The sequence below is a fragment of the Callithrix jacchus genome, chromosome 7 (assembly GCF_049354715.1).
Source record: "Callithrix jacchus isolate 240 chromosome 7, calJac240_pri, whole genome shotgun sequence".
NCBI lineage: Eukaryota > Metazoa > Chordata > Mammalia > Primates > Cebidae > Callithrix > Callithrix jacchus.
The window spans coordinates 150,921,891-150,949,038 of record NC_133508.1 but is presented as its reverse complement, the minus strand read 5'-3'; the positions used below and the strand labels follow the sequence as shown (position 1 = coordinate 150,949,038).

General features: G+C 43.8%; 2 protein-coding genes across 11 annotated transcripts in view; both read right to left on the bottom strand.

Moving 5' to 3' along the window:
- LRIG2 (leucine rich repeats and immunoglobulin like domains 2) overlaps positions 1-27,148 on the bottom strand; it is a 191,585-nt gene that overhangs the window by 128,710 nt on the left and 35,727 nt on the right. For 4 of the 6 annotated variants that reach the window (XM_078332775.1, XM_035252490.3, XM_078332773.1 and 1 more), the window contains one exon: positions 1,856-1,967. The gene's annotated coding sequence lies outside the window, so the exon portion shown is untranslated. Of the gene's footprint in view, positions 1-1,855; positions 1,968-13,893; positions 14,173-27,148 lie in introns of all 6 variants that reach the window. The other 2 variants (XM_078332772.1, XM_078332774.1) reach the window with 1 other exon arrangement.
- Positions 1-27,148, bottom strand: part of LOC118143092 (large ribosomal subunit protein eL37) — a 64,059-nt gene that overhangs the window by 1,184 nt on the left and 35,727 nt on the right. For 3 of the 5 annotated variants that reach the window (XM_078332778.1, XM_035252495.3, XM_035252494.3), the window contains one exon: positions 1,856-1,967. The gene's annotated coding sequence lies outside the window, so the exon portion shown is untranslated. Of the gene's footprint in view, positions 1-1,855; positions 1,968-13,893; positions 14,173-27,148 lie in introns of all 5 variants that reach the window. The other 2 variants (XM_078332779.1, XM_078332777.1) reach the window with 1 other exon arrangement.

The following is a 27,148-nucleotide window of genomic DNA, read 5'->3' as shown; positions in this document are numbered from 1 at the left end:
AGGCAGGAGAATCACTTGAACCTAGGAGGCGGAGCTTGCAGCGAGCCAAGATTGCGTCATTGCACTCCAGCCTGGGCAACAAAAGCGAAACTCCAAAACTCCATTTCAAAAAAAAGGAAAGAAGGAAGGAAGGAAGGAAGGAGGGAGGGAGGGAGGGAGGGAAGGAGGGAGGGGAGGGAGGAAGGAAGGAAAGAAACCTAGGGATTTATGTGAGCCCGTAATTACAGGAACTAGCCTCACTGGGAGAGGAGGCAGTGCTAGAGAAACCCTGTGAGGACACAGTATTTAAACTGCTACCTGAGGGATGAATAGAATTAGGTGGGCAATGTGTGCGGAGTGCCAGAGAAAATCTGAAAACACCATGTGAAAGAGTCATGTGGCAGGAATAAACTTGCCACGCTGGAGGAACAGTGAAAAAGCTGAGGTGGCTGGAACAGGAGGGAGAGTGCAGGTAAGCAGGGGCCACATCACACAGGCTGTAACTAATGCTCTTTTCTTTTTTGAAATGATTACTGGACAGTAGATGAAAGAAATGAAAACACACTGTTGGGGAGAATACATCAAACATCATTTCTGTTTTTACCCTTTTTAGGTTCTTAGTTGAGACACTTGAAAACAACAGTCAGATTAACAAAAGAAAAACAAGTTTATTAACATGCTGTACCCAAATGGGAGAGGTCTCAGTTCAAAAGTATTTCTCTCTCCAGGCTGTGGCTTAGGGACCTTGTTTAAATATTATTTTAAACAAAGAGCCATGAATTTTTTTTTTTTTTTTTTTGAGACAGAGTCTTGTTCTGTCACCCAGGCTTGAGTGCAGTAGCATTCTCTCAGCTCATGCAACCTCCACCACCTGGGTTCAGGAGATCTTGTGCCTCAGCCTCCCGAGTAGTTGGAATTATAGGCATGTGCCACCATGCCCAGCTAATTTTTGTATTTTAAGTAGAGACAGAGTGACACCATGTTGGCCAGGCTGGTTTCGAACTCCTGGCCTCAAGCAATCCACCTGCCTCGGCCTCCCAAAGTGGTGGGATTACAGGCGTGAGCCACTGCACTCAGCCAGAGCCATGAATCTTACATAGTGAGGAAACAAAGAAGAGTGTGTTGGGCTTCCGAAAGGCAGGAAGACGTGGGAAGGTCAATTAATGGGAAGAGGAAAGTCTGCTCCTGGATCCTCTAGCACTGCTGTCTCTGAGCTCTTTCTGAGTTGATTAAGGCAGAGTTAGGAAGGGCAGTGTGCCCATGTGTTTTAACCTTTTAATTTTAACTAAAATCCCTAGTATTTTAGAGAGAAATATTTTGGTTTCCTTCAACACACTAAATTTGTTTTCTGTAAGGTAATTGATCAAAATGCTTGAGATGAACAAGTTATCATTTCTTTCTTTCTTTTTTTTTTTTTTTTTTTTGAGATGGAGTGTTGCTCTGTTACGCAGGCTGGAGTGCAGTGGTGCGATCTCAGCTCACGGCAACCTCAAGCGATTCTCCTGCCTCAGCCTCCTGAGTAGCTGGGACTACAGGCTCGAGCCACCATGCCCGCCTAATTTTTGTATTTTTAGTAGAGATGGTGTTTCATCATGTTGGCCAGACTGGTCTTGAGCTCCTGACCTTGTGATCCACCCACCTTGCTCCTCCCAAAGTGCTGGGATTACAGGCATGAGCCACCATGCCCGGCAAACCAGTTATCACTTCTACAACCAAATTATATCCCAAATCCATCCACTTCCCCCTTTCTCCTTCCTAGATCAAATCACCACCCTCTCTCCCCTGGGCCACAGCTACTGGTCTTGTTTTCACTTTTACTTCCCACAGTCCATCCTCTATACAGTAGCCAGAGTGATCTAAAACCTAAATCAGATACCTTGAATTCTTTGCTCAAGAATCCTTCGCTGGCTTCCCATTTGTCACAGGTTGAGTTTATCACAGATGCAGAGATTGAGTTTTGGATTCAAGATGTTATTAAGGTCTAACACCTGTGAAAGGAAGAAAGAGAAATCTGAATTAGACGGAGGAAGAAATTAGTGATACAGACTCAAAATAGCTTTGGCCCACCCATCAGGGAGCTCTGAAACAAGAATTGTCCATTAGAATTGTTTGATGAAAATAACTGGGGCTTTATAACCCTGCTCACTTAGTCTCTAAATGTGGTCTGCTCCAAGAAGGGTATATCCTTAAGCAGTGAGGCTCTCTGTGTCTGAGGCAGATCCTGAAAGAGCTATTTGCTGACTACATGCTTCACATCTGGGCATCAAGTCCTGCCTTAAAGGAAGATGTGGATGGTACATCTCTTGCCCATCTCGCCACTGCATTTAAAATAAAAGGCCTTGAGAGGCACGTTGGGTGAGTCTGTGGTCTCAGCTATTGGGAAGCTGAGGGTGAGGGCTGTTTGAGCCCAGAGTTCCAGGCCACAGTATCCTATCACTGCTCCTGTGAATAGCCGCTGTACCTTACCCCAGGCGACACAGGGAGACACCATCTCTAAACAAGTAAGTAAATAAAAGAATTTTAAGACCTTACAGAATCTAGTTTCTGTCTACCTTTCCTCTCCTTGCCTTTGTTCACATCTTGCTCTAGGTACACTGCTCTCCTTGTTTCCTGAAGCCCATCCCTTCCTCCAGGCCTCCGTGCTTGCTGTTCCCTTGCCTGGAATGGTATACTCTCAGTCTTCACATGGTTAGTGCCTTCCTCCTCGTTTAGTGTTGCTCCATTTCACTTTCCTCATAAAATGATCTGATTTTTTATTTACCGCTATCTCATCAAGTAGAATGTAAATTTCATGACAGTCTGGGTATGGTCTATTTTTTTTTTTAACTGTTCTAACCCCACTCAGTACCTAGAAACACAGTAGACCACAAATATTTATATTGTTTTGTTTTAAAGATGAGATCTTGCTCTGTGCCCAGGCTGGAATGCAGAGGTGTGATCATAGCTCACTGCAGCCTCAAATTCCTGGGCTCAAGTGATCTCCTGCCACAGCCTCCCAAGTAGTTAAGACTACAGGCATTTACCACAACACCTGGCTAATTTTTTTTTTGGGGGGGAGATGAAGTTTTGTTCCTGTTGCCCAGGCTAGAGTGCAATGGTGCCATCTCGGTTCACCTCCTGGGTTCAAGCGATTCTCCTGCCTCAGCATGAGCCATCATGCCCAGCTAAATTTTGTATTTTTAGTAGAGACAGTGTTTCTCCATGTTGGTCAGGCTGGTCTCGAACTCCTGACCTCAGGTGATCCACCTGCCTCTGCCTCCCAAAGTGCTGGGGTTACAGGTATGGGCCACCACGCCCAGCCGAATTGTGGTTTATTATTCAAGTAATGAACTATTGTACAGCAATGAGAGTGAGTGAACTACTGCTATCAGAAACATGAAGAAACTTCACAAAGAAAATGTTGAAAGAAAAACCAAACACACACAAGAGTATAGATTGCATGATGCCACTTGTATGTATATTTCCAAACTAGCCAAAACTATTCAGTGGTATTTTTTTTTTTTTTTAAGATGGGGTTTCACCAGGATGGCCAGGCTGGTCTTGAACTCCTAACCTCAGGTGCTCCACCCACCTCAGCCTCCCAAACTGCCCGGCCTATTCAGTGGTATTAAAAGTCAGGACTGGTTCTCTATAGGAAGGAGGAAGGGGGCATGAGGTAGGCCTCTGAACTGCTGGTAATAGCTTTCTTGACCTGTGTGGTGGTCATACAAATGTGTTTACTTTGCAATAATTCATTGATCATTGATGTGTGCACTTATGATTTGTGTGCATTTTATGTGTGTGTTATATGTTAATTCTTTTTGGGATGGAGTTTTGCTCTTGTCACCCAGGCTGGAGTGCAATGGCATGATCTCAGCTCACTGCAACCTCCACCTCCCAGGTCCAAGCGATTCTCTTGCTTTAGCCTCCCAAGTAGCTGTACTTACAGGATGCACCACCATGCCCGGCGAATTCTGTATTTTAATAAAGATGGAGTTTCATCACGTTGGCCAGACTGGTCTCGAAATCCTGACTTCAGGTGATCCACCCACCTTGGCTGCCCAGAGTGCTGGAATTATAGATGTGAGCCACCATGCCTTGTCTATTATGTGTTAATTTTAAAGTTAAGAGTGAAATAAACTTGAGAGATTTATTTAACTAAAAACTCAGGTGTAGTTGCTGATTTTCAATAAAATACTTGTCACATTTTGCCAGTTAGTATCATAGTTTCTTCTCATTTGGGGTAGTATTTATATGTTGAAGTAGTGATTTTATTTCATGGTTTTTATTATAATGCCTACTGAATGCACTATAACACCTATTGCTGCAGGGATGGGGGCAAGGGGTATTTTCATGTGCTGCTACTGAAATATACACTGTTACAGTCTTTTTGGAAACCAATCTGGCAACAGCTATTATTTTACTTTTTCTTTGTTTTTTCCTAGCAAACAATATTCTATCACAACAGCTATTATTTTAAAAAAAACATATACCTTTTGGCTGGGCACGGTGGCTCATGCCTGTAATCCCAGCACCTTGGAAGGCTAAGGTGGGTGGATCACGAGGACAGGAGATCGAGACCCTCCTGGCCAAGCTGGTGAAACCCTGTGTCTACTAAAAATACAAAAATTAGCCAGGCCTGATAGCATATACCTGTAATCCCAGCTACTCAGAAGGCAGAGGCAGGAGAATCACTTGAACCCAGGAAGCAGAGGTTGCAGTGAGCCAAGATTGCACCATTGCACTCCAGCCTGGGTGGTAGCTTGAGACTTGGTCTCAAAAATAAAATAAAATAAAAAATAAATAAAATACATATACCCTTTGACCCAGCATTTGCAGTCCTGGGAATCTATCCTCTGAAATCAAACCATTAGTTTCAATAAAACTATTGGAGTAAAAACACTATAGGACATATGTCCAAGGACATTTGTTGCAGCATTTGAAGTGGCAACACACACACAGACAAATTGTAAATACTACGGATGCCCATCAATAGAGTGATGGGTACAAAAATTATAGTGCATTCACATTTCAGAACATCCATAAAAAGGAATAAATGTGTACTCTACCAGTTGACTTAGAGGGATTCTACGCACAAAAATGTTTTTAGTAAAAGAGACAAGGTGTAGTCACTTTTTAAATGACAAAAAAATCTGCATTGAATATGTGTACATTTGTATTTGTCTATATGTGATTATATGAGTATAGAGAAAAATGTTAACAACTAGGTTGATACATTGGTTATGTGGGTGGAGGGGGGAGGGGATGGGCTAGCAGATGGTGGGGATGGTAGAATCAAGGGAGAAAGGAAAAATAAAATAAGCGGTAATATTGTATTACAGTTAAACAATCAAATGCAGTCTTAGGGGTATTGATATATTATACTGTGACCAAGTCAAAGGACGTAATAATCCCAGTGTGCTTTATGCTGTTTACATCGAATCTAGCATATTGTACTAATTCCTGGACACCACATTACAATCAAAACAAATAACGCCCTACTTGTCACTGCCAAAAGAAATAAATTGTTTTTCTTATAAGAGGAACGGTCTGCCAGGCACGGTGGCTCCAACACTTTGGGAGGCTGAAGTGGGAGGATGGTTTGAGCCAAGGAGTTTGATAGCAGCTTGGGCAACATAGGGAGACCCCGTCCCTAAAAACGAAAAAAATTATCTGGGCATGGTGGCTCGTGCCTGTGGTCCCAGCTACTTGGGAAGTTGAAGTGGGAGGACTGCGTGAGCCCAGGAGATCCAGGCTGCAGAGAGCAGTGATCACACCGCCACACTCCAGCCTCGGTGACCAAGTAAGACCCTGTGTCAAAAAAAACCCCAAAATAACAAAAAAAACAAAAAGAGGCAGTGGCTCACTCCTGTAATCCCAGCACTTCGTGAGGCCGAGGTGGGTGAATCACAGGGTCAGGAGATTGAGACCACCCTGGCCAATACGGTGAAACCTTGTCTCTACTAAAATACAAAAAATTAGCCGAGCTTGGTTGTGTGTGACTGTAGTCCCAGTTACTTGGGAGGCAGCTGAGTGGCTTGAACACCTGAGGAGGAGGTTGAGTGAGCTAAGATTGTGCCACTGCACTCCAGCCTGGCAACAGAGCAAGACTCAGTCTCAAAAAAAGAAAAAGAAGAGGAATACTTAAAAATCAGGCAAACCTGGGTTCCAACATTGTATCAGCCACTTACTTAGCGTGTGGCCTTGGGCAAATTATTTAGTCCCTCCATGCCCCAGTTTCCTCATCTGTACAATGGGAATAATTACAATGCCTATCCCTCAGGGTTATTGTAGTGTAATTAGATATACCTGCCAAGAACTGCATCTAGAAAAAACTCAATAAAAATGTTTTCATTATTATTATCATTTTTGAGACCAAGTCTTGCTCTGTTGCCCAGGCTGGAGCGCAGCAGCACGATCTCCACTCAGTGCCACCTCCGCCTCCTGGGTTCAGGTGATTCTCCTGCCTCAGTCTCCTGAGTATCGGGAACTACAGGCACCCACCACCACACCCGGCTAATTTTTTTTTTTTTTTTTTTTTGAGATGGAGTCTCGCTGTTGTTACCCAGACTGGAGTGCAATGGCACGATCTCGGCTCACCGCAACCTCTGCCTCCTGGGTTCAAGTGATTCTCCTGCCTCAGCCTCCCGAGTAGCTGGGACTACAGGCGTGCACCACCATGCCCAGCTAATTTTTGTATTTTTAATAGAGACGGGGTTTCACCTCGTCGACCAGGATGGTCTCGATCTCTTGACCTGGTGATCCACCCTCCTCGGCCTCTCAAAGTGCTGGGATTATAGGCGTGAGCCACCGCACCTGGCCCCTAATTTTTGTATTTTCTTTTTTTTTTTTTGGAGACTGAGTCTAGTTCTGTTGCCCAGGCTGGAGTGCAGTGGCACGATCTCTGCTCACTGCAACCTCTGCCTCCTGGGTTCAAGCGATTCTCCTGCCTCAGTCTCCTGAGTAGCTGGGATTACAGGTGTGCATCACCACGCCCAGCTAATTTTTGTATTTTTAGTAGAGACGGGGTTTTACCATGTTGGTCGGGCTGGTCTTGAACTCCTGACCTCAAGTGATCCACCCACCTCGGCCTCCCAACGTGCTGGGATTACAGGCATGAGCCACCGTGTCCGGCCATAACTCTAACATTTTTCTTTTTCTTTCTTTTTTTCCCTCCGACTTGCAGCAACTCCCAGCCAACTCTAACATTTTATCATCAAGAAATACTTGCTATATGTATACATATATTAGATTCACAGCCTGCGTAAGACAATTTGTGTGATTCTTACTTAGTAAATACTGGGTGGTAAAGACAATTCCAAATTCATCCCATGAAAGTTAATAGGAAATTCCAAGCAGGTCATAGGTCGGGTAGAGGATCTCTCCTTCATGAAACCCTGAGGACGTGCAATTCCACCAATTAAACCCACTCAATCTGGAGAAAGAAATCAAAGGGAGGGGGTGGGCCTGGAAAGAGTACATCTTATTGTCAGGTACAATTTGTTTGATTTTTTTCATACTTGGGGTTTGTTCTTGGGAAGAATTCTTGACCTGGCAAAAATTCATAGTAATTACTCAGGGGAAAGGAAAAAGAAGAAACAAACAAACAAAAAATACATTAATGAGGTTGGAAAAATAAAAAGCTAAGAACATGGTGTTGGTGGGAGAGAAGACTAAAGGTTTGTGGAAGACCCACCCAAGTGCTTTTGATGTTTGACCAATTATTATCTTATTATTCTTCCTGCTATAGATACAGCTGCAATTTATGTAACAGGATGTTTAAAAAGATTAAAGAGAAACTGTAGTAGGCTTCTAAGATAAGAGTCCCTAGAATATGCATTTATGGACGTTTAGAATATAAGTTCCTGTACATTCTTAGAATAAACCATCTATTTGTTTTCCTTTTTTTAAAAAGTAACAAGCACAATTTGTATTTCAATATGGCTGCTTCCTTCCAGCAAGTGATATGGAGTAGCAGACAAAGATAGCAGACAAATAACAGAGCAAAGACAAGTTGGTGATGGTTCAAACCGTGGCCCATGCCAGTTTTTAATTAGCTTTGAGCTTTGAACCTAAGATGTTTTATCTCTACATTATACAAGTGTTTGGAATTTATTTGGATTCAATCTGTTCATCAGAAAATGGATTATTCTATGATACAAGCAGGAGAGCTGTGTGAAATTTGTGACTGCAATCACTCAATGTGATAATGAGAGTTTAAAAATTTTGTGCTAGAAAAGTATCTAAGTGTTCTATAAGGCCGGGTGTGGTGGCTCAGGCTTGTAACCTCAGCACTTTGGGAGGCCTAGGCGGTGGATCACCTGAGGTCAGGAGTTCGAGACTAGCCTGACCAACATGGTGAAACCCCATCTCTACTAAATATACAAAATTAGCCGGCGTGGTAGCACATGCTTGTAATCGCAGCTAACTGGGAGACTGAGGCAGGAAAATTGCTTGAACCCAAGAGGCGGAGGTTGTGGTGAGCCAAGATCGTGCCATTGCACATCAGCCTGGGCAACAAGAGCTAAACTCTGTCTCAAAAAAAAAAAAATGTCCCAAACATACAGAGTGACTCGCTGGCATTTGAGCCTTTTTGCCATGTGGAGTGCTACCTTTTGTTACATCATAAATTGGCACTGGGAACTCGATAAAAGGGCATTGGGGCACAATTCCGCCAGGTTTCTGATGTTAGTCATGAATTAATTGCTTGTTAATTTTGATTCTCCTAGCAACCTAGGGTAATATCTACTACACACTTGCTCTTTCTCTCTCACTGTATTTGTGTGCATATGTATGTGTGTAATTTTTTTCTGAACTTTCTTCTGTTTTATAGTAAGTTATAGACAGGATGCCCCTTTCCCTTAAGCACTTCAGTGTGTATTTTCTTTTCTTTTCTTTTTTTTTTTTGAGACAGAGTCTTTCTCTGTCACCCAGGCTGGAGTGCAGTGGCGCGATCTCAGCTCACTGCAACCTCTGCCTCCCAGGTTCCAGCTATTCTTCTGCCTCAGCCTCCCGGGTAGCTGGAACTACAGGCATGCGCCACCACGCCCCGCCAGTGTATATTTTCTAAAAGCAAGGATATTCTCTTTCATAACCACAATTATAAAAATTAAGAAATCAATATTGATTCAATAATATTTTCTAACCTACAGGCCTCATCCAAATTTGCTCAAATATTCCAATAATGTCATTATGGTAAAATAAATCCCATATCATACATTGTGTTCAGTTGTCAAGTGTCTAGTCTCCTTTAATCTGGAATAGAATTTCCAAATTTTGTCTTTCATAATCTCGACAAGTTTGAGGAGTTATAGGCCAGTTGTTTTGTAGATCCCCTAACTTGGGTTGTCTGTGTTTCTTCATGATTATATTGAGGTTACGCATTCTTAGCGGGAATAGCGTAGAAGTGATGTTGTGATCCATACATAATATTAGGAGTTGACTTGTTCCATTACTGTTGACATTAACTTTGATTACTTGGTTAAGGGGATATCTGTCAGATTTCTTCACTTGAAAAGGACCAGTTTTCCTTTTATAGTTAAAAAATATCTTATCGGAAGATACTCTGAGACTATGTAAATATCCTCTTCCACTGGCCAGGTGTGGTGGCTCACACATGCAATCATAGCACTTTGGGAGGCTTAGGGGGGTGGATCACCTGAGGTCAGAAGTTCGAGACCAGCCTGGCCAACATGGTAAAATCCTGTCACTACTAAAAATACAAAAATTAGCTAGGCATGGTGGCGGGTGCCTGTAATCCCAGCTACTTGGGAGGCTGAGGCAGGAGACCTGCTTGAACCCCAGATGTGGAGGTTTCAATGAGCCAAGATCGTGCCATTGCACTCCAGCCTGGGTGACAAAAGAGACTCTGTCTTAAAAAAAAAAAAAAGCAGCTCTGGTTTCTTTAGGAAGAATAGTAATTAGAACAATCTGAGTTCTAGGTGTACTCATTTGTACTGGAGTATCCTGGTTTATAGGTTCTTTCAGAGGACAGACTATCACACTAATGCACACAAACAATGCACACACATACCCAGTTTATAAAAATATGTGCTCATATTGATATTTCCAATTCTGATCCAGCACAGCAGAGTTCATTCTAGCCATCCTTCTTTCCATATTTATTTATTTATTTATTAATTTTTTTGAGACAGAGTCTCACTCTGTCATTCAGGCTGGAGTACAATGGTGTGATCTCAGCTCACTGTAACCTCCGATTCCCAGCTTCAAGTGATTCTCCTGCCTCAGCCTCCCGAGTAGTTGGGATAACAGGTGCCTGCCATCATGCCCCGCTAAATTTTGTATTTTTAGTAGAGATGGGGTTTCACCATGTTGGCCAGGCTGGTCTCGAACTCCTGACCTCAGGCGATCTGCCCGCCTCAGCCTCCCAAAGTGCTGGGACTACAGGCATAAGCCACTGCACCTGGACTCTGTGAAGCCACTCTTAACTACTACACTCAACCACCCATAAATGTTCCTTCTTGCTGGGTGCAGTGGCTCATGCCTGTAATCCCAGGTATGGAGGATAAGAACGAGACTCCATCTCAAAACAAAAAATAAAATAAAGTTCCTTTCTTCCCCTCTGATTCACTTCAGTTCAGTCCCCTGTCATCCTTTACCAACCTGGATACGCACACGGGTGCTAGAGACAAAAACACCCGCAGCCACTGACGTATATGTTACATTGCCAGTGCTCACTCAGGTATGCTGCTGCCTGGCTTCTTTTGGGGCCATTATGTCGGCTGTTTCAGCCTATGATCCCTTCAATAGCAATTCTAACCTGCAAAGCACTCTTCGCCCCAACTCTAAGCCACACAGTGACAATCTGACAGTCATAGCCAATCAGAAAGGGCTGCTTTAAAGTCCTGACATTCACAGGATTTTATGGAAATTACTCTTTTAGATTTTACACACCCTTTACTTATTTTAGCTCCTATCTGCTAAAATTCAAACATAAATTTGGTTTGTGCCTAGTATTCCTTCTCTCTCCTAACCCTGTGTTGTGGTTCTCTTCCCGTAAGCTCTTTCTTAATCCTTCATACACATGGAATGTTAGCAGGCAGGTCCTTCAGGCATGTCAGAACACTAGATTGTATCAGCTTTAATTCTCAAAATGCCCCCTTGACATTTGTCATTCTCTTTTTTTTTTTTTCTGAGACAGAGTCTTACTTCTGTCATCCAGGTTGAGGTGTAGTGGTACGATCTCGGCTCACTGCCACCTCCACTTCCCGGGTTAAAGCAATTCTCCTGCCTCAGCCTCCCGAGTAGCTGGGACCACAGGTATGTGCCACCATTCCTGGCTAATTTTTTTTTTTGAGACAGAGTTTCACTCTTGATGCTAGGCTGGAATGCAATGGTACAGTCTTGGCTGACCGCAACCTCTGCTTCCTGAATTCAAGCAATTCTTCTGCCTCAGCCTCCTGAGTAGCTGGATTACAGGCTCAAGCCACCTCGACCAGCTATTTTTTGTATTTTTAGAAGAGACAGGGTTTCATCATATTGACCAGGCTAGTTATTTTCCTTTTTAAAAAAAAATTTTTTTTTTTTGAGACGGAGTTTTGCTCTTGTTACCCAGGCTGGAGTGCAATGGCGGGCAACCTCCGCCTCCTGGGTTCAGGCAATTCTCCCGCCTCAGCCTCCTGAGTAGCTGGAATTACAGGCACGCTGGAATTACAGCCACCATGCCCAGCTAATTTTTTGTATTTTTAGTAGAGACGGAGTTTCACCATGTTGACCAGGATGGTCTCGATCTCTTGACCTCGTGATCCACCCGCCTCGGCCTCCCAAAGTGCTGGGATTACAGGCTTGAGCCACCGCTCCCAGCCAAAATTTTTTAAAATTTTTATTTATTTTACTTTTTTGATCAGGCTAGTTTCAAACTCCTGACCTCATGATCTACTTGTCTCAGCCTCCCAAAGTGCTGGGATTACAGGTGTGAGCCCCTGCGTCTGGCCTAATTTTTTTGTATTGTTAGTAGAGACTGGGTTTCATCATATTCGCCAGGATGGTCTTGAGCTCCTGACCTCGTGATCTGCCCGCCTCGGCCTCCCAAAGTGCTGGTATTACAGGCGTGAGCGATGGCACTTGGCCACTGTTATTTTCTTAAATTATTGTACTAATAGTTTCATTCACAAAATGTCTTGAGGACAGAGGACTGTACTATAGCAGCAGCACAGGACTGCAATCTCATCCCCAGGATTTGTTCCAAATAAAAGAACTTCCGATTCTCCTGACTGGTGGAAAGAGAAGGGTGCCTGTAGCTTTCAGTTTGAAGACTGCCCCGAGCCACATTTGGTACCATTGTCCAGGACGCTTCTTTAAACAGTTATAAGCAGGATTTAGATGTTAAGTTGTTTTTCCAATGATACTGATACTTAATATTCTCTGATTTTTTTTTTTTTTTTTTGATATGGAGTCTCACTCTGTCGCCCAGGCTGGAGTGCAATGTCGCGATCTCGGCTCACTGCACCCTGAGTAGCTGGGATTACAGGCACTCACCACCACACCCAGCTAATTTTTGTACTTTTAGTAGAGACAGAGTTTCACCATGATGGTGAGGCAGGTCTCGATCTTCTGACCTCATGATCCACCTGCCTTAGCCTTCCAAAGTTCTGGGATTAGAGGCGTGAGCCACTGTGCTCGACCTATTCCTTGATTTCTCTTGTTTCCAACTGATGCATCTGAAAGAGGACTGGCCAGGGTTAGCAAAGTAGTCTGTGGCTCTGAGACTGAAGGGTATTGTTTATACATAGAATTAGCCCAAGAGTTAATAACCTTGATGTCACTAATACCCTTCCCTATCTATTAAGCTAACTAGTAATGGACTAGTTACATTTAAACATTTTATTCCTTAGTAGATGCTTAATAATGTACAATTACTTTATTTGAGTTGAGATAAAAAGCTTCTGATTTCATAAAAGATGTACATGTGAGATTACATGCAAGACGGATAATTCTGAAAGCCGGAGTATATTCAATCTTCAGCATTACAGACATTGAAAATAGGCTGTATATTCTGGATACTGAAATTGCTTCCTTTACCAAAATAATAAAGCTTAATGAGGAAAGTAGCTTGGTTTTGTTTACAGCTCTACTCTGGGTGTCTAGAATACACACCTGACAACGTAGAAGGTGCTCAGTAAATATTTGTTGAACAAATGAAAATGTCTGATGATATAACAGAAGAAAATAAAAGTTTATTAAACTAAATCCTGAAGGGATTATTGCCCAATTATCAATATTCCAAACAGTGGCAGGAAGTGTAACTGTTAAGGATGAATGTGGAAAATTATTAATACTAATATGTGACCTGAAGAATCAAATCTCCTCTCCATCTCTGGTAGTTCAAAGGCTGGGGAAGGAGATAAGTTTTGCTAAGAACTGACCAACATGATGAAATCTCATCTCTACTAAAAATACAAAAAACTAGCCAGGTATGGTGGCACACTCCTGTGGTCCCAGCTATTTGGGAGGCTGAGGCAGGAGAACCGGCTGACCCCAGGAGGTGGAGGTTGCAGTGAGCTGAGATCATGCCAGCTTGGGCAACAGAACAAGACTGTATCTCAAAAAAATAAAAATAAAAGCAGAAGGAGAAAAAGGAAATATGTTTATATATTATAGGGCATTAGGAAAATGTCTATTTTCTAACTTACAGGTTTAGATTCAGGGATCTTAAACTCCAGTGATCTCAGAGGACAGGCCATTACTATAAATGGGTGAAGCAATTAGATATAATCGGGTGGAGTAGATTCTGTGGGCTGAATTCACATCAAAGGCAGCTCTCACTTGTGAGCTTTGGTTTAGATTTTACAATTGTCTTTGTGAACTAACATTTGCCCTTGAAAGGTGTGTTTGTATGTGTGCATCTAGGTCAGTGTGTTCCAGCGGTTACCGGCTGGACAATTTTAAGGATAAAGAGGCATATTTGCCACTCACAGTGGTGAGGAAACAAACGCTTGGAGGACCCATGTACCGTCCGGGCTCTTCTGTGGCCTGGGACACCAAAAGCCAGGACTAGCTTGCAAGAGTCGTCTGAAGCATTTGTTTTTTTTTTTTTTTTTCTTGACTGAATAACTCAGACTTGGAGAACGAACCACTGGGAGAAGCAAGAGAGAGTTCCCAGGATGAGACCAACTCTGTGGGTCATGAATGGAGCTTCCAAAGGTAGGAGGATGGCCACATAGCAGAAGTTAGGAAATGGCAGGGCTGTCAGACCTATGGGTAGGGTAAAAAGATTATAAATTAGGTTTTCTACAAGGCAACCCCCTGGGAAGGAAGTAATATCTTGTTAGGTTTCCTGGGGCAATCAAAAAGTCATTTAGCAAGACCACCATTAATACACTAAAACTTGGAGTAAAAAAAAACCGTAACTTGATCAATCAGTATGACTAATCTCATTTTATTTCCCACCACCTGACTTCCTCTTATGGTGGTAGATGCAAGACAGGAGGATCATGAGGTCAGGAGTTCAAGACCAGCCTGGCCAACATAGTGAAACCCCGTCTCTACTAAAAATACAAAAAATTGGGCCGGGCGCTGTGGCTCATGCCTGTAATCCTAGCACTTTGGGAGGCCAAGGTGGGTGGATCACCTGAGGTCTGGAGTTCAAGACCGGCCTGGCCATCATGGTGAAACCCCATCTTTAAAAAAAAAAAAAAAGAAAAAAAAAATACAAAAAATTAGCCTGGTATGGTGGTGGGCACCTGTGATGCCAGCTACTTCGGAGACTGAGGCAGGAGAATCGCTTGAACCCGGGAGGCTGAGATTAGAGAGAGCTGAGATTGTGCCATTGCATTCCAGCTTGGGTGACATAGTGAGACTGTCTCAAAACAAAAGTTCACTAAGCTAAAACCATAGTGACATGAGAAATCTGGGAGAGGAATATAAATTCCATTCTTTTTTTTTTGAGATGGAGTCTCACTCTGTTACCCAAGCTGAAGTACAGTGGTGCAATCTTGGCTTACTGCAACCTCTGCCTCCTGGGTTCAAGTGATTCTCCTGCCTCAGCCTCCCGAGTGGCTAGGATTACAGGCAGGTGCCACCACGCCTGGCTAATTTTTCGTATTTTTAATAGAGATGGATTTTCACCTTGTTAGCCAGGATGGTCTCGATTTCCTGACCTCATGATCCGCCTGCCTCAGCTTCCCAAAGTGCTGGGATTACAGGCGCAGCCAGACTTCATTCTTTTTTTTTTTCCAAGGTAACTGTCAGACTTCATTCTTAAACCAGTGCGTCTGTGTGGCCATAAGTCTAAGTTCCTAATGAATAAGATTAAGTGAAAGTATTGATGGGACTTCTAGGAAGACAGCTTAAATAGAGCTCCTGCCTATCAAATGTACTAAAATTGTGCCAATATAGCAGATTTTGTGTTAAGTTTAATTTTCCCTTCTTCCTACAGTGTGATTTATTTAAGTTACTTCACCCACTCACTAAGTCTATTAGACTTATACTACTATCTTGTGTGGTGGAGCTGAGGAGAATAAGGGGATAAAGAAGTAAAGAAAAATGTGCCTCGGCCGGGCGTGGTGGCTCAAGCTGTAATCCCAGCACTTTGGGAGGCCGAGGCGGGTGGATCATGAGATCAAGAGATTGAGACCATCTTGGTAAACATGGTGAAACCCCATCTCTACTAAAAATACAAAAAATTTAGCTGGGCATGGTGGCACATGCCTGTAATCCCAGCTACTCGGGAGGCTGAGGCAGAATTGCCTGAACCCAGAAGGCAGAGGTTGCGGTGAGCCGAGATCGCACCATTGCACTCCAGCCTGGGTAACAAGAGCGAAACTCTGTCTCAAAAAAAAAAAAAAAAAAAAAGGAAAAGAGAAAAGAAAATGTGCCTTTTGGCCGGGCATGGTGGCTCAACCCTGTAATCCCAGCACTTTGGGAGGCCAAGGCCAGTGGATCACAAGGTCAGGAGTTTGAGACCAGCCTGGCCAATATGGTGAAACCCCATCTTTAAAAAAATTGAAAATAAAAAAATTTTAAAAAATAGAAAAATGTGCCTTTCCTCACATTTACTCGTATGCTACACCCATCACAGGGAACAATATCCTACAAAAGAAGTGTGTCCATGAGTCTGGGGCAGTGATCTGTAATTAAGTGAGTGGGGACCCATGATGGAGCAGATGATTGGGTGACAGCATGTGATGTATTGGGCACCTGGGAACAGCATGCAATTTCCAAGTAGGGTGACAACTCAGAAGGGACATAAGCCAATACCCCTGCTTTTTTCCCCAGCTACACTAGAGTAAGGAGAGAGACTAATTATAGCAGTAGTCATGGTAAGTCCTATTCTTTGAGTGTGCATTAAAACCACGTATGGGGTATGTCTGTCGTTACGCTGGTAAAATGTTGTAAGGGGATGCAAGATGACTATTTGTTCTTCAGCAGCCTTTTTTTTAGCCTAAAACAGCTTTGTTTATCATTATTATTTTTTTTAATTTTTTTCTGAGATAGAGTCTCGCTCTGTCACCCAGGCTGGAGTGCAGTGGCATGATCTCAGCTCACTGCAACCTAACCTCCTCCTTCCAGATTCAAGTGATTCTCCTGTCTCAGCCTCCAGAGTAGCTGGGATTACAGGTGCATGGAACCACACCTGGTTGATTCTTGTATTTTTAGTAGAGATGAGGTTTCACCATATTGGCCAGGCTGGTCTTGAACTCCTGACCTCAGGTGACCCCCCCTGCCTTGGCCTCCCAAAGTGCTGACATTACAGGCATGAGCCATAGTGTCTGGCCATGTTTATCATTATTGCTAATAGAGCTTATAAACTATAATTAAAATAATCACGGTTTTCAATTGAAAAATTTCTGAACTTTATGATCTGAGGAGTAAAAGACTTATGAGATAAAATATAAAATCTGGACTTTTCCAGATAATTTAGGACATACTATTGCCCCAACCAAAACACATGGCAAACTCATGGGCATGTATTAATAATTACCTTTACACTCTTGAAATTGTAGTTTTGACCTCTCTCAATTTAGAGGTTCATTAATGAAAGATTAAGTTCATGTTTTTATCTCTTGAATAAAGTTCAAAAGTAAGGTTTAAATCAGGGTATAGGTCAGAATAGCCATCTTTTCTTTTTCAGTTCTGGGTGGTTTTTTGTTTTTTGTTTTTTTGAGACAGAGTTTCGCTGTTGTTACTCAGACTGGAGTGCAATGGCACGATCTCGGCTCACCGCAACCTCCGCCTTCTGGGTTCAGGCAATTCTCCTGCCTCAGCCTCCTGAGTAGCTGGGACTACAGGCGTGCACCACCATGCCCAGCTAATTTTTGTATTTTTAGTAGAGATGGGGTTTCACCTTGTTGACCAGGATGGTCTTGATCTCTTGACCTCGTGATCCACCCGCCTCGGCCTCCCAAAGTGCTGGGATTATAGGCATGAGCCACCGCGCCCGGCCTCTGGGTGGTTTTTATAGCAATCTGTGTAGCAAGATGCATACAGAGCTATGGGAGTGGGAAAATTCCTCCTACTTTTTTCCTTTTGCTTTTTATTTTCTTATTTTTTATTATATTTTTTTGAGACAGAGCTTTGCTTTTGTTGCCCAGGTTGGAGTGCAAAGGCCAAATTCTGACTCACTGCAACCTCTACCTCTTGGGTTCAAGCGAGTCTCCTGACTATCTGGGATTACAGGCATGTGCCACCACACCCAGTTAATTTTGTATTTTTAGTAGAGATGGGGTTTCACCAGTTGGTCTGGCTGGTCTCAAACTCCTGACCTCAGGTGATCCACCCGCACCGGCCTCCCAAAGTGCTGAGATTACAGGTGTGGGCCACCGCACCTGGCCTCCTTTTGTTTTTTTTTTTTTTTTGAGATGAAGTCTCACCCTTGTCGACCAGGCAGGAGTGCAATGGTGCCATCTCAGCTCACTGCAACCTCCGCCTCCTGGGTTCAAGTGATTCTCCTGCTTCAGCCTCCCAAGTAGCTGGGACTATAGGTGCCTGCCACCACACCCAGTTAATTTTTGTATTTTTAGTAGAGATGGGGTTTCACCATGTTGGCCAGGATACTCTTGAACTCCTAATCTCAGGTGATCCGCCTGCCTCAGCCTCCCAAAGTTCTGGGATTACAGGCATGAGCGACTGTGTCCAGCTGAAGTGCAATGGCGTGGTCTCAGCTCACTGTAACCTCTGCCTCTGGGTTCAAGCAATTCTTCTGCCTCAGCCTCCCGAGTAGCCGAAACTATAGGTGCGTGCTACCACACTCAGCTAATTGTTGGGGTTTTTTTTGTTTCTTGAGATGAAGTTTCACTTTTGTCACCCAGGCTGGAGAGCAATGGCGTGATCTCAGCTCACTGTAACCTCCGGCTCCGGGTTCAAATGATTCTTCTGGGATTAGGGGTGCCCGCCACTACGCCCAGCTAATTTTTTGCATTTTTAGTAGAGATGAGTTTTTACCATGTTGGCCAGGGTGGTCTCAAACTCCTGACCTCAAGTGATCCGCCCACCTCGGCCTCCCAAACTGCTGGCATTACAAGTGTGAGCCACTGCTCCTGGCCTAAGTTTTGTATTGTTAGTAGAGATGGGGTTTCACTATGTTGGCCAGGCTGGTCTCGAGCTCCTGACCTCGTGATCTGCCCACTTCGGCCTCCCAAAGTGCTGGGATTATAGGCGTGAGCCATCACGCCTGGTCTCTTTTTGCTTTTTAAACATTACGGATAACTTGGGAGGTTATTTGCCAACTGAAGACCATCCCTTAGGAAATTTGTTGCCAGTTTTCCTAGACCTAGCTAGTTGCCCAACTGCTTAACATATTATCTTCTGCTTGGTTCTCCTCATATGAACGATCAACTTGCAAAATATTCTGAGAAGTGAGACAAGCAGTGTCCACGTTCTCCCATGAAGGAGGCTAGCAAAAATAAACGAAGGCACCCTGCTTTAAGGATAAAGGTCGTATTCCACTCTCGAATGTTTCTATTATTTCAGCCTAGTGAACTTTCACCCACAAAAGACTTTCTTTGAACAGTCTGATCAAAAACAAAAACAAGGTCTTTAATTTTTTTTTTTTTTTTTAGATTGTTTACTTACAGCTAAACCTTTAGACAGGAGGCCAACTCTCAGTGGTCACTTTCAAATAGGTTTACTTTGGACTGATGAGATTTTTAAAAATTCCACAACTTTCAAATAGACACATGAATGATGTCAGTATTCTTGACTTTATCTGTTTTTCTGAAGCATTTACTTTCTCTCAGGGAACACCTTAGGGGAGTACCATAGATTTAAAAGAGTGACTTTAATGGGGACTCTGTGTCCAGTCCTTAAGTGAGGAATGTAGTTGATTGGACGGTGACCAACAGATTTAAGGCGACATCGTTAGTTCTGCAGGTAAGTAGAGGAGAGAGACGGGTAGGGAAAGTCAGCAAGCCACGTCAAACATGCCTTCAGGTTCCTTTATTCACATAGCACCTTCCCCTGCAGGATCATGCACGCCTCTTTACCTACTGCTTTTTCAGCATAAGATCAAGGGCAACATTAAAGGCGAAAAGTAATTACTGTCTTATGTCTCGTTCTTGTGCTTTAGGAATTTTCTTTTCCTAGGCTTCCTTGAGAAAGCAAAGTTTGGTGTCCAAGTGGTCCTTCAGTATTTGACAAATATTAAGAGAAGAATAAGAAATGTTTGGACAAAATGAGTTGTAGAACAAAGAGCCTTTGCAGAATGATGTTTGAAAATGAACATTTTAACTTGAAACTGCCGGTAAAAATGTCAGATTGATCAATTTCTATAATACCACACTTAGAGGTACGTAATGTTTCCAGAACTCCCAAGCATTTGGAACAGTCTAGAGCCTAGATACAAATGAGCCATTAAAAAGCACAGGTGGCAGGGCACAATGGCTCACCCCTATAATCCCAGCACTTTGGGAGGCCAAAGCAGGAGGCTTTTTTGAGCCCAGGTGTTTGAGACCAGCCTGTGTAACACAGTAAGACCCTATCTCTCAAAAACTAAAAAATAAACTAGCTGGACATAATGGCATTTGCCAATAGTCCCACCTATGTGAAAAGCTGAGGTGGGAGGATCGATCACTGCTTGAGCCTGGGAGGTCAAGACTGCAGCTATTCAGCCCAGACAATAATTGTGGAGGTTATTAACAACAATGATAAAATTCCTACCGTTTATTATTTACTGGGTGCTTATTATGGTCTACTACGTAATAGTACTAATATTATTCCCAATTTACAGTTGAGAAAACCAAGACCCAGGTAAAGTAACTTGCCAAAGGCCACACGTATAATAATTGACAGAGCCAGCTCAAAACAGGCTCTGTCATATTTCAAAACTGAATTATTTTGCTTTATTGCCCTAAATTCCAATTCTCATTACTTCCTGATATATCATCAAAAAGGCAAGTTGCCAGGCGTGGTGGCTCTTTGGGAGGCCTAATGCTAAAACCTAAGAAAAAATCCCCCAAACCAGGAAATCCTTCTGTCCCGGGCAAACTGGGAAAACTCCTCACCCTAGCTTCACAACACTTAGGAGTACTTCATTCAAGGTTGCTTTCGGATGACGGTAATGATGATAAACAGAATCTGACAGGCTCCACCAGCCATCAGCTCCAACATGGCTTAAGTTGTCTCTTGGGGAGGAAGAATAAGTTGGAGAAAAAGAAGTGATTTTTTTTTGTCTTTCTTTTTGTTTCTGTTTCTGTAGGAATGCCTCAAGTGATAGGGAATGTCTTTTTCCTAAAACCTCATGTGACTTTTAGTTTTTGGTCACTATTACACAGTCCTTTTGTATTCTGATCTAAAATCTTTATCAATACCCACTTTTCTTATCCTATCCCTTGCTATAATACAGAATAAACGGATTTATTTCCCCATGTGATTACACATTAAATATTCAAATAAATCTATCAGGCCGGGCGAGGTGGCTCATGCTTGTAATCCTAGCACTTTGGGAAGCTGAGGTGGGTGGATCATGAGGTCAGGAGTTCAAGACCAGTCTGGGCAACATAGTGAAACCCCATCTCTACTAAAAATACAAAAATTAGCTGGGCATGGTAGCGGGCATCTGTAATCCCAGCTACTTGGGATATTGAGGCAGAGAACTGCTTGAACTCAGGAGGTGGAGGTTGCAGTGAGCCGAGATTGTGCCAGCCTGGGTGACAGAGCGAGACTTAATCTCAAAAAACAAACAAACAAAACTCAAAGAACTGATTTCTGAGAACTTCCAGATAGCTGAACATATGAAGGTTCTCAGAGGGTGGCAAGCCTGGGAAGGGCATGCAAGTTCCATGTCTGTATCCTTCCCTCTTCCTCCCTCTATGCATCTCTTCATCTGTATCTAATAATCCTTTTTTTTTTTTTTTTTTAACACAAGAGTCTCACTCTGTCACCCAGGCTGGAGTGCAGTGGCACAATCTCAGCTCACTGCAACCTCTGCCTCCCAGGTTCAAGTGATTCTCCTGCCTCAGCCTTCCGAGGAGCTGGGACTATAGGCACGCGCCACCACACCTGGCCAATGGTTGTATTTTTAGTAGAGACAGGATTTCACCATAACCTCAAGTGATCCACCTGCCTCGGCCTCCCAAAGTGCAGCCACTGCACCTTGCCTATAAATATCCTTTATAATAAACCAGTAAGTATCAGTAAATGTTTTCCTGAGTTCTGTGAGCTTTTCTAGCAAACTAATTGAACTCAAGGAGGTGGTCGTGGAACCTGTGATTTATAGTTGGTCAGTCAGAGGCAGAGGTAAAACCTGTAACTTGCGATTGGTGTCCGAAGTTGGGGCAGTCTTAGGGACTGAGGTTTAAATCTGAAATGCAGGCCTCAACCTGTGCTTTCTGAGGCTATCTCCAGGTAGTGCCAGAACGAAATTAAATTAGAGGACATCCACATTCAGCTGGTGTCTGCTGCAGCGGGTCTGTAGGGAAAACCCCCACAAATTGGTCACAGAAGTCTTCTGTGTTGCTTGTAGTGTGAGAGAAGAGGAAAAAAATAGTTCCTTTTGTTTTTTGAGACAGAGACTCCCTCCGTCACCCAGACTGGAATGCCATGGTGCAATCTTGGCTCACCGCAATCAATCTCCACCTCCTGGGTTCAAGTGATTCTTCTGCCTCAGCCACCCAAGTAGCTGGGATTACAGGCGTCTGCCACCACGACCAGCTAGTTTTTATATTTTTAGTAGAGATGGGGTTTCATCATGTTGGCCAGGATGGTCTCGATCTCCTGACCTTGCGATCCTCCCGCCTCAGCCTCCCAAAGTACTGGGATTACAGGCGTGAGCCACTGCACCCAGCCGGTTTGAGATTTTCTACTCATGGAGAAATTAGTGGTTACTGAGCATCTATTTATGTTACGCACTACATGAAGTATTTAACATGCTCTTTCATTTTTTTCTCTAATAATTCTAAGAAGTAGACATTCTTGTTATCTCAGTTCACAGATGAAAATATTAAGGCACAGAAAGATTGGACAATTGTTTAAGGTAAAAATGGAAGGATGTATACCAAGTCTCTCTGACTCCAAACCAAAATCCCAAACATAATTTTATCCTCCTATTCCTCGACTACAGATATAATCTTCACGAGGCCTGATAACTTTAGAAGTCTCAGTAGGAAGCATACAGACAACCTGCCAGTCGGGGAGTTTTTATGGACCCCAAAAATTCCTCTGTGGCATGGTCTTCCCTTGGTAATTCACCCAGGTTGAGGTTCTGGTCCATAGCTATACAGGTTTAGAAATCCAACAGATTATGAATTTATCTCCCAAAGCAGACTCAAGCTTCCAGAGGCTGGGATTCAAAACCAGAATACCAGTTTATTCCTATCATTTTGAATAGAAATAGAAAAATCTAATGGCCGAGGGTCAAAACATTCATGTCCTGTGAGCAGCATTTGGGAAGTCAGATGGTAAGAGTAGGTTGCTTACAGAATACACATTCAGAAACAAGGGAGTTTGTTTTATTTAATAATCTTTTTTTTTTTTTGAGACAGGCTGGAATGCAGTGGTGCAATCTTGTCTCACTGCAGCCTCCACCCCTAGGGTTCAAGCAATTCTCCTGCCTCAGTCTCCCAAATAGATGGGACTACAGGTGCACACCACCATGACTCGTTAATTTCTGTGATTTTTTTTTTTTTTGGTAGAGATAGGATTTCACCATGTTGACCAGGCTAGTCTTGACCTCAAGTAATCCATCCACCTTGGCCTCCCAAAGTGCTGGGATTACAGGCATGAGCTACCATGCCCAGCCTATTTAATAAATATTTACAGGCCATGATAAACTCAAATCCATTCAACTCCAAAGCAGCTACTTTCAGAATGGGACAGGCTAGTGCAACCTCTTACCTACAAAACTTAGATAAACACCACCAGATTTGCCTCTGAGACACTCTATCTTCCTAAACTTTTTTTTTTTGAGGCAGAGTTTCACTCTTGTTGCCCAGGATAAAGTGCAGTGGTACAGGTGGGATCTCGGCTCACTGTAGCCTGGAGTGCAATGGCACAATTTCAGCTTACCACAATCTCTGCATCCTGGGTTCAAGCAATTCTCCAGCCTCAGCCTCCTGGGATTACAGACATGTGCCACCATGCCTGGCTAATTTTGTATTTTTAGTTGAGACAGGGTTTCTCCATGTTGGTCAGGCAGGTCTCTAACTCCTGACCTCAGCTGATCCGCCTGCCTTGGCCTCCCAAAGTGTTGGGATTACAGGCATGAGCCACTGCACCCAGCCTTCTTCCTAAACTTTTAAGCCAAACGAGCCCTTCTTCTGACTGGTATGTTCTTTGTTGAATTTAGTTTAATTTTCTTTTCTTTTTTTTTGAGATGGAGTCTCATTCTGTCACCTAGGCTGGAGTGCAGTGGCATGATCCTGGCTTACTGCAACCTCCGCCTCCCGGATTCAAGTTACTCTTCACCTCAGCAGCCTCCCAAGTAGCTGGGGTTACAAGAGTGTGCCACCATGCCTGGCTAATTTTGTATTTTTAGTAGAGACAGCATTTCACCATGTTAACCAGGGTGGTCTCGAACTCCTAACCTCAGGGGATCTGCCTGCCTCAGCCTCCCAAAGTGCTGGGAGTACAGGCGTGAGCCACCATGCCTGGATTAATTTTCTATTTTAAAGTTACAGCATAATCTTGCCTATCAGGGAGCCACTTTACCTCTTTACTAAGACTTTGAATAACTATACTTTGACCCACTGTGTATTGATCTCAGGGTTAAAATCTGAAAGGCAACTTTAGTTCCACGGTTTCATAGGGAGTCCTCTCACTGAGGCCCCGAAGTCCTGAGAGCAGCACTAAGAGACAAGATCCCTCTGGTAGAAGCTGCCTTCTCCTTTCTGAAGGTTTTGCTGATTGGCTCTTAAGAAACAGACTGTCGCCATCAGATTTTTGCCTGTCTACCGAAAACTAAAGGATAACAAACACTGTTTCTGTAGCTACCAAAGAGACAGACTGCCTGGAGAAAGATTTACATGGCTCTGCAGACATCCTGGTGGTGCCAGCTCCAGGGGAGTCAGTACACATGGTGTGAAGCCATTTTTTTTTCTCTGGGCTTTTTGCCATAGATTCAAGGCAGCACAGCAACAGCAGTGTTTTACTCCCATGCAGAGCTTCCAGAATGCCTGGGAGTTTCCTGATAATAAAAACTTGCGAAAGATACAGGTAGAAGTTCTGCTAGGTAGAGCAGCCAAGACTTAAAGGAGGACAGTTGCCCCCAGAACTTTTGGACCCTGGGTAACTGCTGAGCTTAACGTCAAGGAACGATGTTCCTTGCCTGCCTTACTGCCTGCATGTGCTACATGACACTTTGCACAGTAGCTCACAGAGAAAGAAGAGTCTGGACAAACTCCTCTCCTTCTGCATCTTCCTAGTACAGGAAAGAGGACGAGGGTCCTGGGGGAACAGAATTTTTCCACCCTGATGGAGCTGCCACATTGGGAAAGCATATTGAGAACTGAAGCCCCTGCCTATCAAGGTCCACTCTTTCCAGTCACATGGAAAGAATCTCAGGTAGACCCAGAGCTCCTGGTACATGGACATAGAATGGTGGATACACTCGGTTATACCCACAGCCTCCCCCTAGAGAGGTCTCTAGATGATGCTAGGAGAGGGGGTAGGGCAGATCAAACTAGTTAGGAGTCAAACCAGTTACTGATTTTCTTCACTGAAGGCCAACTAGGGTTCTAGATGGCCAGGTTCACTCACTGAGGCCCCAAAGTCCTGGCAGCAGCAATAGGAGACAAGATCCCTCTGGTAGAAGCTGGTGATCAAGGTATTGTGATTTCTTTCCCTACCCCACCTCTTTCCAACATTCATATATTAAAGTGAAGCCCCCACCAGCATTCAGGGGTTAACTCAGTAGGAAGACTTGGCTCCCTTATACCTCCAGATTCTTGTAAGAGGTTTGTTTTCTGAACATTCCCCTCTGTGCACTCCCCTCTTGTCTTAATTGGCCCTACCCACTGAGGTGAATTCCAGATCCTTCTCCTGTATCTTTGACTTGGCTCAAGCCTCTGGCCCCTCCACTGCAAAGTCTAAAAGCAGGGAGATGGCCAAAATAGGCAGTGAGAGAAGAACAGAGGCATTCCTATTGCATCTGCTCAGTCTCTCAGCAATTCTCTGTTAGGGAACCTCTCAGGGTTACTGCCTGGCCTTGAGTCTCCCTTTCCTCACTCACTGCATAAGAGGGGGGTGAGACACAGAACAAAGTCTCTCACAGGCTGTCTGCTGGGTGCTGAAAGTCAGTCACTGTTATTGAATATGGGTGTTCTCTACAGGCTCCTTTCTGGATGCAATTCCTCACGGCCATTCTCTGGGTCTGTTTCAGCTAGGTTCTGAATGAGTATTCTCCAACATGATTCCTTGCCATATCTCTAGTTGTCGTTGGCTCTCAGGGGAGTTGCTGTTGATGGTTTTCACAGGTAACTGATATTGTTGATATTATTCTTAACAGAGAGCTGGCACGCAGAGTGGCAGACCTCAACAAACTCAGGCAATAGTGACAAGCTACCACTTTAGCAATATTTGACTGATTGATTAAAAAATTTTTGAACATTGGCATGTACATGCACCATTTGAATGATGCAGAGGGAAACAAAGATGAATAAGAAAATGAATTCGCTTTTCCAGAAGGTTACATTTATTTTTTGGTGTCGGAGTTTTTGCTCTTGTTGCCCAGACTGGAGTACAATGGCATGATCTACACTCACCACAACCTCCACCTCCCAGGTTCAAGTGATTCTCCTGCCTCAGCCTCCTGAGTAGCTGGGATTACAGGCATGTACCACCACACCTGGCTAAGTTTGTATTTTTTTAGTAGAGATGTGGTTTCTCCATGGTGGTCAGGCTGGTCGTCAACTCCCGGCCTCAGGTGATCCTCCCACCTTGGCCTCCCAAAGTGCTGGGATTACAGGCATGGGAGTAGCTGGGATTACAGCGCCTGGTCCAGGAGGTTACATTCTAATGGAGACATAGATGCTGACATAAATCACTATAATATAGAGTACAGATAGAAGGACAAGTCACAGTTAAGTTGCAGGAGAGCATTTTCACCTATGAGGCCACCAGGTAGATGTCTGTTGACCTCCTGGGGTATCCTGATTCTGTTTCTGCTTAAGAAGTCAACATCTGGCCAGGCGCAGTGGCTCACACCTGTAATTCCAGCACTCTGGAAGGTCAAGGTGGGCAGATCCTTTGAGGCCAGGAGTTCAAGACCAGCCTGGGCAACATGGTGAAACCCTGTCTCCACTAAAAATCCAAAAAAAGTTATCCAGGTGTGGTGGCGGACACCTGTAATCCCAGATACTCTGGAGGCTGAGGCAGGGGAATTGCTTGAACCTGGGAGGCAGAGGTTGCAGTGAGCTGAGATGGTGCCACTGCACTCCAGCCTGGGCAACAGAGTAAGACTCCATCTCAAAAAAAAAAAGCCAACGTCAGTGTTAAAAAAGGCAATTGTGGCCGGGCATGGTGGCTCATGCCTGTAATCCCAACACTTTGGGAGGCTGAGGTGGGTGGATCACTTGAGGCCAGGAGTTCAAGACCAGCCTGGGCAACAGGGCGAAACCCTGTCTCTACTAAAAATACAACAAAAGTTAGCTGCACGTTGTGGCAGATGCCTGTAGTCCCAGCTACTCAGGAGGCTGAGAGGCACAAGAATCGCTTAAACCCAGGAGGTGGAGGCTGCAGTGAGCCAAGATCATGCCACTGTACTCCAGCTTGGGCGACAGAGTGAGACTCTTTCAAAAAA